Raw genomic sequence first — 16,141 nt, 5'->3', positions numbered from 1 at the left:
CTGAATCTCTGACTTTATTTAACAAAGATAAAAGAAAGCCTCCCATTGTAAGTTGGGTTAACATCTTGTTAATACATGAAAAAACTAATGCTACACTAAAAAAATAATTAACTCTTCTTACTTACCTGAGTTCAGATGAAATACTTCTGCTGAGGCTCATCAGTTCATTAGTTTCATATTCTCTGTTCATACTTGGAAAAGACTTTGTAGAATACTTTCTGAATTAAATATTATACTGAAATAGAAACACTTCCTCAAACTATTTTTTTGCCATAACCATCGCCATCTTCTAAGTAATTATTAATTAAATTCAATTTGAAGTATTTTGATTTGCTTGTGGTGACAGATCAAAAGACAAATATGAAGATGCTCTCTGTCCCTGAGTACCTTACATGGAGTCTTCAAGGAGAACCAGAAGTCCTATTGGCAAGTCAGGGAGATGTCTGCCCTACCCATATAAGAACAATTTATTTCAAAGACTGTGAAGGCAGCTGAGGCAGATGCCAGGGAATGATAAAAAACTCCATCAGACATGGAAGATGCCAAGGTCATCCACTGCATCCTGGGCCATCGCCAGTTTGTCCTGACTTTCATAGTGCCCTTGGACTTGGATGACTGGAAAAGAGAGTGAAGCTGATGAGTTTCTGCAACTCTGTCTCACTTATATCCAATTCACATGCAAGATGTCATCCTATGATGTCACTGTTCCTCTTTCAAAATGAAGGATGAACAACAGAATCATACCATCTCCTGAAGGAACAAAGATGGCAATAAAGTAGGCACCTGAAATAATGTAATAAAATGGACCTAATTCTTTTCCTAACCCATTCACTTCTTCCGTAGAGGCATCCTTTCACAGTTGTCTTCTCACTGTCCAAGCTATCAGCATTCTTCCTATTTTTCCTCCATTATATATACCCAAATGGACCTGTTTTAGTCATCAGAAAGTTCCTTCCAATGCTGGATGCTGATCACAAATCATCCACACCTGCCCATCTTGTGAGATTCATCGCATCTTCACAAAAATTCACTACAGGGAGCACTTTTGCTGTCCACCTATAATTCCTTGACCTTGCCATGTGATTAGTGCTTCTTATTTTAGCTTCGATCTGGTACTATTCTCCCAATCTGTATTCATTCTAACAAGCTGAGTGAGTCCCTGGGGGGTGACTATCCAGGTCTCTAGGAGAATCCCTATATATGGCTACCCTTAATATAATAGCTCAAAAGCCCCTCACCAGTGTCCTTCCAGTTAACAAGTATGACTGAGTTTAATTGGCCTTAGCAAAAGCTTATATTAAGATGGTGTATAATAATATAGTAAAAATTTTACAAATATTCCTACCAAAAGCCTGGGGAATCAACCTTCCACAAATACACATAGCATCCCTGGGAAGAAAGGCTCAGATTTTAAAGTGTTTTATAAGTAAATAACACTTAGAAGATATATATGTGACAAAGCTCACAATTTCTGGTACTGAATAGAAGTCCTTTTTTCACAAAGTACCCACACATTTCTCAATAGGTATAGCATCTCTACTGAGTGGATTGAAAAATTGAACTCCCAGAATCTACTCCATTACTGAGTCCATAGGAATCATTCTCTATTTCTGGAAGTAAGACTCTTTGAAGCTACTTTAACCTCAAATATTATCTCTGTATCTCTATCTGTTTTCCAGGGCATGTCTCTGTTCTAAACTAGATGCATTGTGTCTCCTCAGTCCAGTAACTCTAAGGACATGGTGGTTGAGGTGGAGAAGGGTAGAAAAGAAAAACCCTTCACACACACAATCTCCAGTACTTATTCAATTTTTGTACTTCTAGTTTTAAAAATTGTTTTTTTAATACCCTAAAGAAGGTAACTGGTAGTCAGAATGGTTGATCAGTCACGTCTAACTCTTCATGACTCCACAGTACAGATGATCCATGGGATTTTCTTGGCAAGGATACTGGAATGGTTTGCTATTTCCTTCTCCAGTGGATATCCAGTAGTGACTGACTATCTCAGCCAAAAACATTTTTTCTTCTTTGATTCAAGGAGTTTGTACCTGATAAAGGAATCTAGGTATTGACAAATATGTTTTTACACATTAAAACTGTATCATATGTGACAAATTGTTGGAGACTTTTAGAATAATTCCTTGGCACCTCCTCTACATTATGAGATTATATTATGGGACTGCTAAATGATACTATGATTACATTTATCTGAAGTGGGAGGAAAAACTTAACTTTGAATACATTTATTTAATGACATCTTTCTTCTCCTGTTCTTCAAAACTCAACATAAATATGTTCATTGTTCTTGTAGACTATTAATTTCCTGGTCTTGATGACAAGCTGAAATACCAGTAGACAGTATTTGAAAGAGGGAGGGGGATTTTTTTCTTTTAAAGATTGAACAATATATCCTACCCCCATCATTTTCAACTCAACCCAACTTCAATTATTAATCAATCAACAAGCATTTATTAAGTACTTTTCTGTGTCAGGTATTATACTATCTACTAGATGAACCAAGAAAAATAATGAAATAATCACAAAGATCTTATGTTCTAATAATTATACAAGTCTACATATGAAAACATACAATTAAATCCATGGAAGCACATGAGATCACTAAATGGGAGAATGTAGAGACAGAATAGAAAAGATCCCAAGACAGAAGTTTGGGAAATACTCCTAGTGAGGGGGTATGATATGGATGATCATCAATGAAAGGAGACCAAGAAGAATTGGTCAAACAGGTAGCAGATGGCCAAGAGAGAACAGGGATATGAAATCCCAGAAAGGAGAAAGTATGCAGGCAGAGAGAATAGTCAACAATCTCAGAGAGATCAAGAATGATGAGGAGTAGAAAAGACTATAAGTTTGGGCAATTAAGAAATCACTAACCCTTTTTAAAAAATCACCATATTAAAGCAGGCACTCTTCCAGATGTGAGACAGACAGACAGACAGAGACAGAGAGAAACAGAGACAGAGAGACAGAGACAGAGAGAGAATTCTTTCCATCAAGTAGTTTACATTTTATTAGGTTGGGGAAAAAAATGAAAGCAAATATAAAAATCTATACAAAATAATTCAAATTAATAAGAATGGAGGTGAGGGAACCAAGTGGGGATAGGGGAAATCAGGATTAGCTACATGTCTCCACTTTTCTCATTTCAGGTCTCACAGTTCCAAACTCTTGAAAGGAATGTGTAGTGACCACTATGGGCCAACATGAGTCACTAAGAAAAAGTAATAACAAATGAAATTAATTTATTCTTTTGTCTTACATTTAATTTAATTTAATTTTTTCTCAATTACATATAAACAAAAAATTTTAACATTTTTAAATTTTTGAGTTCTAAATTCTCTTCCTCCTCTTCATTGAGAAGGCAAACACTTTGATGTCGATTATACATGTGCAGCCATACAAAATATTTCTATAGTAACCATGTTGCAAAAGAAAACTCAAACCAAAAGTCAAGAATAATAAAGTTTTTAAAAATTTGCTTCCATCTGCATCCAGAGTTCATAAGTTTATTTCTCTGGAAATAGATAGCATGCTTATCATCCTGCTTATCATTTCTTATAGTCCAATGCTATTCCATCACAATTATAAGCTACAATTTTCTTCATCCACTCTCCAATTGATGGGCATCCCTTCAATGTCGAATTCTTTGTCACAAAAAAAGAACTACTATAAATATTTTTTTTATATATAGGTTCATTTCTTTAAAAAAAAAATAGAATTGCTATGCAGCAACTCCTCAGAGCCCAGAGCTGGCCATTTTACACAGGTCTCTTTCTCCTACCTTTGCTATTGGGAGCAATAAACATGATGATGATGATGGCAATGCTTCAGTCTAGGCTAAAGTGAACTATTAATTCCTCCTCTTGGTAAAATCACTGCTAAGGGAAAAATCTCTTCCTATCAAGAATGTAAAGAACTATAAATATCTTTGCTAGGCTCCTGATCACAGAGAACCAAGTTAGAAGCCATATCCACTATCAGGAGTTGCTGGATAAATGACACAGTTTCTGAATCAAGTCCAATTGAGAATCAGGTTGGAGATGATGTAACCCAAATCCATGTGGAGTGAACTGGATTTTAGAAAATCTCAAATATAGGCTTTCTCTAAACATGTTCTAACTATAGAGAAAGACTTTTTAAGATATGAATGTTTTAGTAGAGCTCATTTCCTGTGGTACCCTAAAGGAGCTTGGAGATAAAATGAAAGGTCATTATTCATCATATTAAGGGTTATTTAAAGGGAAGAAATAAGAGGTAATCTCTGTCAATCAAAATACAGAGTTTTCTCTGCTTACTAAAATTAGGAAGCGAGGTTACTATTGATTTCAAATACTTACTATTCATTTCTTTTTGATTAAATGCTTTATTGTTCAATGTTTTCCTTTCCTGGGTCTGTTAACGTGGGCAGCATATGAATGCCTAGGCCTGCACTGATTTTAGTTATTCCTAGTTTTGTTTTTAATACTGAACTGGGCAAACAAACCAGGGTGAGTTCAACTACCATCAAAACCCCTCAGGATTTGAACTGAAATTGTAGAGAGTACATGAAAGGGGGCAATCCATGGACTACTACCAGATTGAGAGGCAGTGCAGCATAGTAGAAAGGGAGGTGAAATTGGAGTCAGGAATGGATGAAAATGATTCCTACATATTTCCTAATTATTTGGCCATGCTTTCATGAATTCATGCTTTTAAGAGTCACTTAAATTCTATGAGCTGATGTTGCCACATCTGTAAAAAAAAAACCCTAATATTGTTGTCAAAATCAAATGAAATAATAATGTTCATAAACCTTTTCAATCCCCAAAGCACTATTTAAACATCAGTTACCATTATTAGATTCAGAAATGAAATATATGTAACATTTCTAGATTTCAATAAGGCTTCTGATTCCATCCCCTCCTACTTCCTTGCCAAGTGAACAAAAGGAACATCAACTGATTTCATTTTTTTAAGGAAGATGTTAAATTCAGTTTTAAATCTAAAAGCCTTTATGAACTCTGATATAAAATACAACATCCTTAATCTGCCATTTAAGGTCCTCCACAATCTACCTGTTCAGTCTTCTGTCAGGTTATACTCCTTGACAGAGTAGGACTGTACTGTAGTTGTTCATCACATTGGGCATTCCATCGCCCACCCACGTGGATCTGTAACAAGGCATGCTCCAAACTTAAAATACATTTGCTTCTCACCTCCACTTTTCACATGCATCTTTCCAAAAACCATCTTAGATCCCAACTCTTGTGAAACCTTCTCTCATCTCCCAAGTTGTTTAAGATCTTTTTCTAGTCAAATTATTTTCCATCAAGTAGTTTACATTTCATTAGGTTGGGGAACAACATGAAAGCAAATATAAAAATCTATACAAAATAATTCAAATTAATAAGAATGGAGGTGAGGTGTTTACATACATATGGACATTTCTGCTACCAGTAGAATGCAAGTTCCTTAAATTCAGGAACTTTTATTACTATCTTTGTATTCCAACTACCTAGCATAAGCACCATTACATAGTGGGTACTTAATTAAGTGAAATTCACATACGCTCAGACCCACAACCCTCAGAGAATACAGTGGTATAGAGCACTGGCTTTTTTTTATGTGCAAAGCCTACTTTCCAGTCAGCGGAAATGAAGTATTAATGTCATATTTATAAGATAGATATCATTTTACAAGAGAATCAACAGTCCTTTGGAAGAACAGCATTAGAGATGTGCTAGTTGAAATGGGCTTTGAGCAAGGACATGAACCAGAAGAAACCCAATGCTGTCATTACACTAAATTATAAAGCTAAATACACAATGCTGGGGCCCAGTTGAATGGAGTCATCTCATAGTAGTGTTGTTCAGGAAATGATAATGTTCTACAAACTTCGTTAAGAGCAAGAAATGTTTTACTTTGGCATTCAGATACCCAACCCCTACAATAGGGTCTGGTCCATAGTAGGTATTTAATACATTCTTATTGATTGATTGATACAATGTGAATAACCAAAGAATATTTCTTATTGTTTAAATACAAGAAGCAAGAATGATTGCCTTTCTTCCTCCCTTTCCTTGTGTCCTTCCCCTCTTTTCCCACATGACAATTCCAAATAATGATTCCGATTTTACAGACCATCCACTCAAACCTAGACGTAATAATGACTCCAAATCCAGCAGCCTCTCAGATGCACTAGGCTGCCCTTTAGAGCATGGTGCAACAAAGGACTAATAGAAAGGGAAGCAAAGCTCAGGAGGAACACCACCTGAGGGGAACCTGCTGATTAACTGATTCATCAACTGATTCATTACATGCCTGGGTGGAACAAAAGCTCTGGGCTGTATCTCGTGCCTCAGCATACCCAAGTTAGGTGTAGACTGGCTGGCTGACAATCACTTGCCCTATCGTGCAACTTCTGATTTTGGCAATTCCTGATGTAAAAGCAATGCAGTATTCTTCTCACCCTCCCCCAACCCCAGTCATTACTCAGAATTTGTATACTATGACAACCATTCAGAAAACACAGGGTGTGGAGCAATTTTACATGCTTTACATGCTCTAGAAATAGGCTTTACACTTAAACCATACCATGGGAGCAGCACAGCAATAAGGCCAGAAGGTAGGCAGTCTTCCCCTTTAAGTAAAGGTAAGATGAGGATGATCCAAATGGCAGGAATTTTCCATTCCATCACCTACACACTAGGTATTAATATAAATTTCCTGTGATATGATTACTAGTCACTTTTAAAAACATTATATGGCAATAAAATTTACTCTTGCATCCTGAGTAGGTCCTGAAATATCCTCAAGATCAAAGCTTCAAAGAGTTCGTAACTATTAACCCTCTCAAAACCCAACCCATCCTCTATCTACATTATTATTGTTATTATAATTATTATCTTCTTATCTTTTTGACAGGGTTCAGATAGAAACAGTCCCAGGACAAGTTGCTACCCTGATATGGTTCTTTTATATACAATCTTCTATGTACCATTGCACAAGTAAATAAAACAAATAGTAGATTATTATTATTTTTATTATGTCATTCTCATTTATTTTCAATGGAGTCCAGATTTTTTTTAATGGTACTAAGACAAGTATCTATCCTACTATTATTCTGTTATGTTTAATGTTCTGTGGATTGATGCACAGGTGGATAAAATTTTGTAATTGAATAAAGTTATATTTTGTATATATAAAGTTGCATTTGTTGAATAAAGGCATTAAACTGTAAGCATGCCCTACGTATTCTTGCTGAAAGGTTCCTAAGTTTAATTCTGGACCCTATCAGACAATGTAGATAATTGGTAGCTCAGCTCACTCTGTTCTCATATTATTTTGATATCTTCTGCTGTCTTTTTCTATATTGGGAACTTTTTATTCTATGTAGCTTGAAGAGGACAAGTAATTTTGTATAGTAATATCTATCAACAGAGCCATTCTTGAGTTTTAATGGATCAGGCTTGTATCTGGGTGATTCTGAGCAACAATTTAGCAAATGTTTAAGACCAGTTCAATACAATTTATTGATTGAGCTCTTTGGGATATTTTGAAATCTGTGCCTGTAATGTGGAAATCTGACATCTGGCAGGTCCATAAGAGAGAATAAACCTCTAATGAACAACTTGAGCTATCAGGTCCTTTCTTGCTAGTTATCTAGTAGGTATTAACTTTTACAGATTGCAGCAGTCTTGTAGTTTCAAACATTTCCTTGTATTTTTTACATTTATCAATGAGTGCTTAGGGCTCTTAAAGATATCACTTTTATAGTTTCTGGTGGTAATGATTGGGTCCTTGTGGGTTTTAACTTTAATGATCAACAACTAAATATTATACTTTATAAAGTTTTATTAATAATAACTAAAACAAAAGAACTGCCTGAATTCAACCTGGTCACAGGTCCAAGAGAGGAAGAAAGAGGAGTTACAGCCATTTAAATACCATCATGCAAAACTTGGGGATGCAGGAAAAGGGAATTTTGGGAAATTCTAAGGGACTTCTGGGGGATGAAGTCACTTAATTGTCATCCTAAAAGCTTCTATTTCCACAAAAAAATCCACAGGACTCCATCATGTATTCCATTCTTCTTTGTTTATGTATTGTTAACATAAATTTATGTGGATGCTACCCATGGAGGACCATTGACTTCTTTCTTGAATATTAAACATTTCATGGGTACTTTTCAGAATTAACTACTTTTTTGTCATATTCAGCAAATTCAGTGGTGCATACATGTTGCCAGTCTCTTCAAGTTAAGTCAGTTTGTTCTACAGTATTTCTACAGATTTTGGATCTATTTATCATGTGCTCTAAAAATATTTGATTACCTTAGTGATGGACCCTATATTTCATTATTATTGCATAGACTTTTGTTAGGATCCTTTCTGAATCTGATATGATCTATTTTACAATTCCAAAGGAGGATATCAAGACTGATATTGTATAGTTATTTATTGTTTTAAACAAGCTATCCCCATTTAACTTTGATCACAGAATGCTGATATAACTTAAGCCTTAGCCTTCTCCTTGATGTTTTTTGGTATTCCGAGATATTGTCTTCATCCATTCCAATTCAAAGTCAGCTTCTATCCATCTTAAGCATACATTGAGAATTTTTGTTAACCAAGTTCAAATGACATTTTGCTACCTTAGTGGAGAAATGCAATGGAATAATAATTGGATGCCACAAAAAGTCTACGTCAGTAAGACTATAATATCTATCTTGGACTATAACATATTTTACTCATTTACTCACAAAGAAGTTGGGAAGATTTTATTTCTTGTGAACTTGGAAGCCTTTTCCCTATTGATGGCATGATGAACTCTAATAAGCACTTTGATAGACTGAGAAGTAGAACTATTCTAGGATTTCAGAAATTCTCAAACAGGGTCACAAAGAGTCAGACATGACTGAACCAACTGAACAAAAACAATAGCAGTACCTGTGACTTAGTCATCAATAGATATTAGAGATACTTTTATATCACATTATCCTTGTTTCAAATATCTCAAAATATTATTTACTCTCAAGACTAGAATGAAATGTAGATATCTGAATCAACAATTTAAGACCATATGACTTCATATTATGATGGCTAAAAGATGACTAGATAGCAGATCGGATATCTAGGATATTCTTTTGGGACATGAGGCATGATGTAAGCCTGTATTACAATATTCTGTCTCTATTTGGGAACTTCTGTTACAGGATAGCCGACCATCTATATCACACAGGAACATACAATCTAATAGCAGATTTAATAACTATAGTAATTTTGAAGTAATGTTGAAAGCTATTTCTAGGAAGGCACAGGAAGCCATATAAATCTATGTACAATATTAGCTGGATTCCAGGAAGCACATTATTCTTGGTCTACTTCTGTAATCAGAATGTTTATTAGAGCATTAAAAGCCATAAAAAGTGTTAAAATTTCAGATAAATTTTTTAAACTGCCTTGTTTTATTTACTTTTATTTACTTTTCATACTAGGTTCTTAAACTTCTTAAATATTTTACTCAAATAATATACAAATTACTTATTTCTAGGTATATTTACCAAACAAATCACTTTAAAACTTTCAAAAATTGTTTCAAAAATGTCAATTAAATAAAATATTTTATTTTAGACTTATTTTCTATTTTTACATATCCAATTTAAGTTAAGCTGTCAAAGTAATTACAATGAAAACCATATACAAATATATACATATATATGTCTATATACACACAGACATATATTTTTATGTATATATTATTTCACTTCAACTAATAAAATCAAAGGACACAAAAGCTGAAGGATTTTTTTCTGGAAAAAATGATTGTGAAAGGAAGTATGAAGTCAACAAAAATCAAAGTTTAGCTCATATTTATATACCCTAAATATACAATCTAAAGATGCAAGTTCTTTTTGTACAAAAAAAAATCAATTGCCAGTTTATAAAAACTATTTCTATAAATAGATATTTAATAAGTGCCCACTATGTGCTAGGCACTGTGATAAATGCGTTATAGATATTAATTCACATGATCCTCACAAGACACCTGTGAGATAGGTGTAATTACTAAAATATCCATTTTACAATTTGAGGACACTGAAAAAAAACAGAAGCTAAGTGACTTGCCAAGGAGCATACAGCCAGCAAATATCTGAGGCTAAATTCAGTTCTTTCTGACAAGGCCTCTATCTACTGCTTCAATAAAATCTTTTTAGGAAACATCTCATAAAGTTGATTACCAGATTGTCAATAGAAAGGAGTCTCACACGACAGGATAGACTTTAGTAAAGCTGTATACACTGGAAATAATCAAACTTCTCTGTGGTTTGGAAGAGAAGAAAAAAGTAATTCAATTGTCAAATGGTGTGATGCTTTCTAAAAGAGTTGACATTTGGTTTAATATTTTGAAGATCACTGAAAAATTAGCAGATTGAACCTTCCCTATGCAAGTAGATGAAACTACAGATATCTCCCAGTTTAGTCTTGTTTTTGTTTAATATGTGCATGCTGACAATTATCCATTTAATAAACTAGACAGCACCAATATTTTGGGAAAATAAAGTTTTATTTGTTTGTTTTTTACCAAATACAAACAAACAAAAAACATCCTACCACTTTGAATGGAAAGAAAAGTCTTATACTCTTCAGCACAGATGGAACTCCTCTGATGTTTGGTACTGGTCTTGCTATCTTAATGGAAAAGGAAGCATCTCCTGTCATTTTCACGTGTTGCTTTTTACATAGTACTGTACTAGCAAAATTAACTCTCCCAATGACCCTGAAAAAAGTTTTATCATCAATAATAAAATTCACAAACTTTATAAAACTGAATATGAGACTGTATCCATGAATCAGTTATTTTAAATGATTTTATCTGGAAATGGGAGCAGAATATTGAGCAATTTTCTACGACAGAAAAGTTTGATGACTTTCAAAAGGACAATTTTGAAGAACTTGTGCCAACTAAGCACTGAAGTTTCACTTTTTCAGAAACAATTTGAAAGAAAGAACCTAATCCATTGATTGCTTACCTGGCAGAATTTTTAACCATATGAATGAATTAGATATTTAAATTTGTGGTCCTAAACTCTGTCATGGATACCCCTGAAAATTTTTAACTTTATTTTTACTAAATTGACAAAATGGAAGATGAGTGTAGAGGCTGACTTCCTAGCAAATGTTCAAATGCTGGAAGAAATACTTTAACGAGAAAATGAGATACAAAATTTTTTTCTCAATTTCTTTGAAAAAAGCAATCTCCAAATACTTGGAAACACTTGAGAACTACTTCAAGAGTTATCTATCTTTAGGGCATTAAAGTTGGACAACAAATTATGATATAAGCTCTTTTGAGGATATTAACCTAACCAAAGATAAATTCATTCATCTTAGAACAGAAAATCTGTTGCAAGTAGAATTTACTCAAAAGTCCACAGAGAAATCTGTTTTTTTTTCTTTTTTTAGATGCCAGTATTCTCCTTCGTAAATAAAGCTATAAAAGCTTTTATTCTCTTTGCAGTAACTGAACTTTGTTTATTGGGCTTTGTAACCTTCAAAACAAAAAAATTGATTAGATACCCAACATGATACGTATGTTACCTTGCCAACGACTACCTCACAGTTTTGTGTTCTTATTCCAGCTAAACATCAACTGCTTTCATGTTATGTTTTTTTTAATTAACTTTTAAGAACTTATGCCTTCCATCTTGGGATCAATATTGTGTATTGGTTCCAAAGCAAAAGAGCAATAAGGGCTAGGCAATGAGGTGACTTGCCAAGGGTCACACACCTAGTAAGTGTCTAAGGCTCGATTTGAACCCAGGACCTTCTGTCTTCAAGACTAGCTCTCTATCCACTGAGCCATCGAATTACTCTCTTTGATTAACTTTTTAACTATATTTTAAATATTTTATCTGATAAATTTATTTACTACTAAAAAGCATATGTGTATTATATAATCATATTTCAATGTAATTATTTCCTTTGTAATCTTATGTATTTTATTTTGTTAACTGAAAAACATTCTGAAAGGGAGTCTATAGGCTTCACTAGACTGCTAAAAGGCTAATAACTTATACTACAGTTATTATTATATTATGTTAGAGTGCCTTCTTAGTCTATGTTGTAGCCTACGTACATCTGCCATGAACCTCATTGGGTTGTCATCAGTCAAATGAAATAATATACAATACAGTGCTTTGAAGACCTTAAAGTGATATATAAATGCTATCTTTAATGTTAAAATAATTTTGTGATTTCTCAACAGAAACCTAGCCTACTGTTTTTCCTGTTCAACTCTCAACCAACTTTGTTGTCCAACAATATGTTCTGTCCCAAATATATATATATATATACTGTTGCACGAGTGTGACAAGATTTCTATTGAAATGCATGATAAAATTTAGGCAATATACATTATTTGGTCACACAACCCTAAACCTGGATCATCTACTAGCAGTGATTAATCTGGACTTTATAAACTTATTTTTAATTATTTTGATAACTATAGCTATATTTTGTTTCCTTTGTAATCTCATGTATTTTATTTTATGCATTTTTTCTTTTTTTAATTTAATTTTATTGATTAATTAAGAAAATTTTTCCATGGTTACATGATTCGTGTTCTTTCCCTCCCCTCCTCCCATCCCCCTCCCATAGCCAACGCGGGCAATTCCTATTTCTATATTATTAATATTTTCACTATATTTTATGCATTTAAAAATATTATTCTGTCACTTCCTAAGCCAAAAAGATGACCCCAAGTCGCCTGATTCACAAAGAAAACTTCTCCTTTTGGTCCAAGCTGTAGCAAGGGTCTGTTCAAACAGCTTCCAGCCCTCTTACACCGGCTTTCTGTTTCTGATTCCACCACCTATCCCCTCTGTAACGATGATGGAACAGGCCATCTCCTTTACCAAGGACTTCTTGGCTGGTGGCATCACTGCCTTTATTTCCAAGACTCTGGTGCCCCACCCCCATCGAGAGAGACAGATAGACAGACAGATGGACAGACGGACAGACAGACAGACAGAGACACAGAGAGAGAGAGAGACGGAGAGACAGAGACAGAGACAGAGAAACAGAGACAGAGACAGAGATTGAGATAGAGAGAGAGTCAAGCTACTATGGCAGTTGCAGCATGCAAGTAGACAAATTGCTGCAGCTAAGCAGTACAAAGGCATTATGGATCGTATAGACCGAATTCCAAAGGAACAAGGGATACTTTCCCTCTGGCGGGGGTAACTTAGCAAATGTTATCAGATATTTCCCAAACCCAGGTCCTTAATTTTGCCTGTAAGGATAAGTATAAGCAGGTGTTTTGGGGAGGAGTAGACAGGCACACACAATTTTGGAGGTATTTTGGCGGTCATCTTGCCTCTGGTGGTGCAGCTGGAACCACTTCCCTCTGCTTTGTCTACCCTTTGGAATTTTCAAGGAAACTACTTGGCAGCTGATGTAGGGAAATCTAACACAGAGAGAGAATTCAAAACCCTGGGAGATTGCCTTGGGAAAATCAATTCTGGTGGAATCTGGGGCTTATGTCAAGGTTTCAATGTCTCAGTGCAGGTTATTATTAGCTTTAGAGCAGCCTACATTGGAATCTATAATACAGCAAGAGGTATGCTGCCAGATCGTAAGAACACTCCTCTTGTGATAAGTTGGATAATTGCACAGACGGTGACTGTTGCAGCAGGTGTGGTTTCCTATCCCTTGATACAGTAAGGCTCTGGGCACAAAGTTGCTGCTATCATGTACGCTGGGACAATTGACTGCAGGAGGAAGATTGCTAAAGGCCAAGGTGTCAAAGCTTTCTTCAAGAGTGCCTGGTCCAATGTTCTTAGAGGCATGGGTCAAGCATTGTACTTGTCCTGTAGGGTGAATTGAAGACAGTAATCTAAGTACATCCTACCTAAAAATGGAAACAGTGAATATAGATCATGTAGAATACGTAACCATACTTAGCATTTTGGACCATTGACCTTCAAGGAAGAAAGAAAGGAAGAAAGGAAGGAACGAAGGAAGGAAGGAAGGAAGGAAGGAACGAACGAACGAAGGAAGGAAGGAAGGAAGGAAGGAAGGAAGGAAGGAAGGAAGGAAGGAAGGAAGGAAGGAACGAAGGAACGAAGGAACGAAGGAAGGAAGGAAGGAAGGAAGGAAGGAAGGAAGGAAGGAAGGAAGGAAGGAAGGAAGGAAGGAAGGAAGGAAGGAAAAAGGAAAAAGAAAACTTCTGGGAAAGAAGACAAATGATATTCTGTTTTATTTTACAAAGGCAATAGCACTATGAAGAACTTGTATGTAACTTGAATGAATATTAATAGCCCCTGAGACAGAGTAAACTAAAAATGGGGAGGTAGTTGCTAAGTGAAGGTGGTAATAATGGATGTGAGTGCAGTCATAAGCAAAGAATATAGCAACTGCTCCTCCTAAGCCCATGAGACAGGACTTATCGGCATCCTTGAAGAGGATACCTAGAAGAATGAGGTCTTCCAAGAAAGCTAGATTTCTGTGAACAATGGAAAATGAAAACAGCATAAGAGGAAGGAAACGTGGGTGAAAGGAAGTTTGCCAACTAGAAGGAAAGCACAATTTTAAAAAGAAGTAGGATTAGACCTGAGAAGGCACATAAACAAACTGGATAGAGAAGAGAATGATGGTATAGGTAAGGAGGCAAGATAAGGGAGAGATAGGAAAAGATTGCCTGATTGTGGAGCAGCCATGGGGAGAAAAGGTAGAGCCTGTGATCTCTACCCTTTTCCTGACTTCTATTACTATAAAATCATTTCCAGGCCTTGGACTTAATCTATTTTCCATTCATTTCTACAGAAAAATAATCCATCAATAATTTATTTGAAGGTACTCAGGGATAGCAGTTCCCAGGTAATAATGAGGATTAAGGATCTCCCTTCCAGTTTTGATCACTAATAGCAAAGCTATAGCTACCTGGCCCTAATTATAATTCTCTGTCAGAGTGACCAGCTTGGGGGCAGCTTGGTGGTTCCATGGTGAGCCAGGCCTAGAGATGAGTTCATATCTGACCTCAGATACTTCCTAGCTGTGTGACCCTGGGCAAGTCACCTAACCCCCATTGCTTAGCCCTTACTACTCTTGTCTTGGACTCAATACAAAGTATTGATTCCAGGATGGAAGGTAAGGGTTTAAAAAACAAAAGAGTGACCAACTCATGAAACATAAAATGGAATGCCCACAATGTTTTTAATTCACAAGACCTCATCGAGTGGACTGTTATCTGATGGGGCCAGATACTTCTGATCTTATGCCAGGGAATGCATCCTTCATTTCCAAGTGCTAGGAGTGTGAGATACATGGAATTAAAACTTATTTAAAAATTGTGATCATTGGGTTTGGTATTGATCTCTAGAGAATATAATGTTCCCTCACATTCCAGGAATCCATTCTGATAACTATTGAATATTAGAGCCCCTCCAAGTGATTTTTGTGAGGCAACTTTGGACTGTGGAAAGAGTGCTAACTTGGGAGTAAGAAGACTTAGATTCAAATTCCACCTCTTTTAATTTACTAGCAAGTAAACAATCTGTAGGGGGCTCAGCTTTTTCATCGTGAAAGAATTACTAGATGACCTCCAGCCTTAAATATATAATCTTTGATGAAATGATGTGAGACTTCAAAAAAGGGTATGTATCACCAGCAACAATTTCTCCCATATAACACAATTCTGCTTATTGCTGGTATATATATATATATATATATATATATATATATATATATATATATATATATATATATGTCTCTCGGAAGCCAAGAATGACGATTGTCTTTGTGCAGTTTCATCTACGGTGTACCCTCATGTGGCTTTGGAGTCCAAAGGCTGAGGCGCAGAGTCTGTGGCACATGGGGCCTGGGACGCCAGTTGTTACAGGAGGTGCGGTTGTGGCCTGGTGTCAGCGTTCACGCGCAGCAGCAAGATGTTGACGTCGCTCATCTTCAAAGGGGGTGGCGGCATGGTGAATGTGGGTTCGCCAGCTGCTTCTGTCAGAGGCAGCAAGTGCTAGTTGCTTTGGTGTAATGCCAGCCCACTTCAAGTTGGACTTTAGCTGATCCTTGAATCTTTTCTTTGGTCAGCCTTGTTTCCTGAGTCCAGCTGACAGTTCACTATAGAA

General features: G+C 35.7%; 1 pseudogene; it reads left to right on the top strand.

Annotated features, from left to right (window-relative positions):
- The first annotated feature begins 12,786 nt into the window (after positions 1 to 12,786).
- On the top strand, positions 12,787 to 14,072 carry LOC100024783 (ADP/ATP translocase 3-like; annotated as a pseudogene).
- Positions 14,073 to 16,141: the final 2,069 nt, after the last annotated feature.

This window comes from Monodelphis domestica, chromosome 2, assembly GCF_027887165.1.
Source record: "Monodelphis domestica isolate mMonDom1 chromosome 2, mMonDom1.pri, whole genome shotgun sequence".
Lineage (NCBI taxonomy): Eukaryota > Metazoa > Chordata > Mammalia > Didelphimorphia > Didelphidae > Monodelphis > Monodelphis domestica.
The sequence above is the reverse complement of the archived record's forward strand: the minus strand, read 5'-3'. Positions and strand labels throughout refer to the sequence as shown.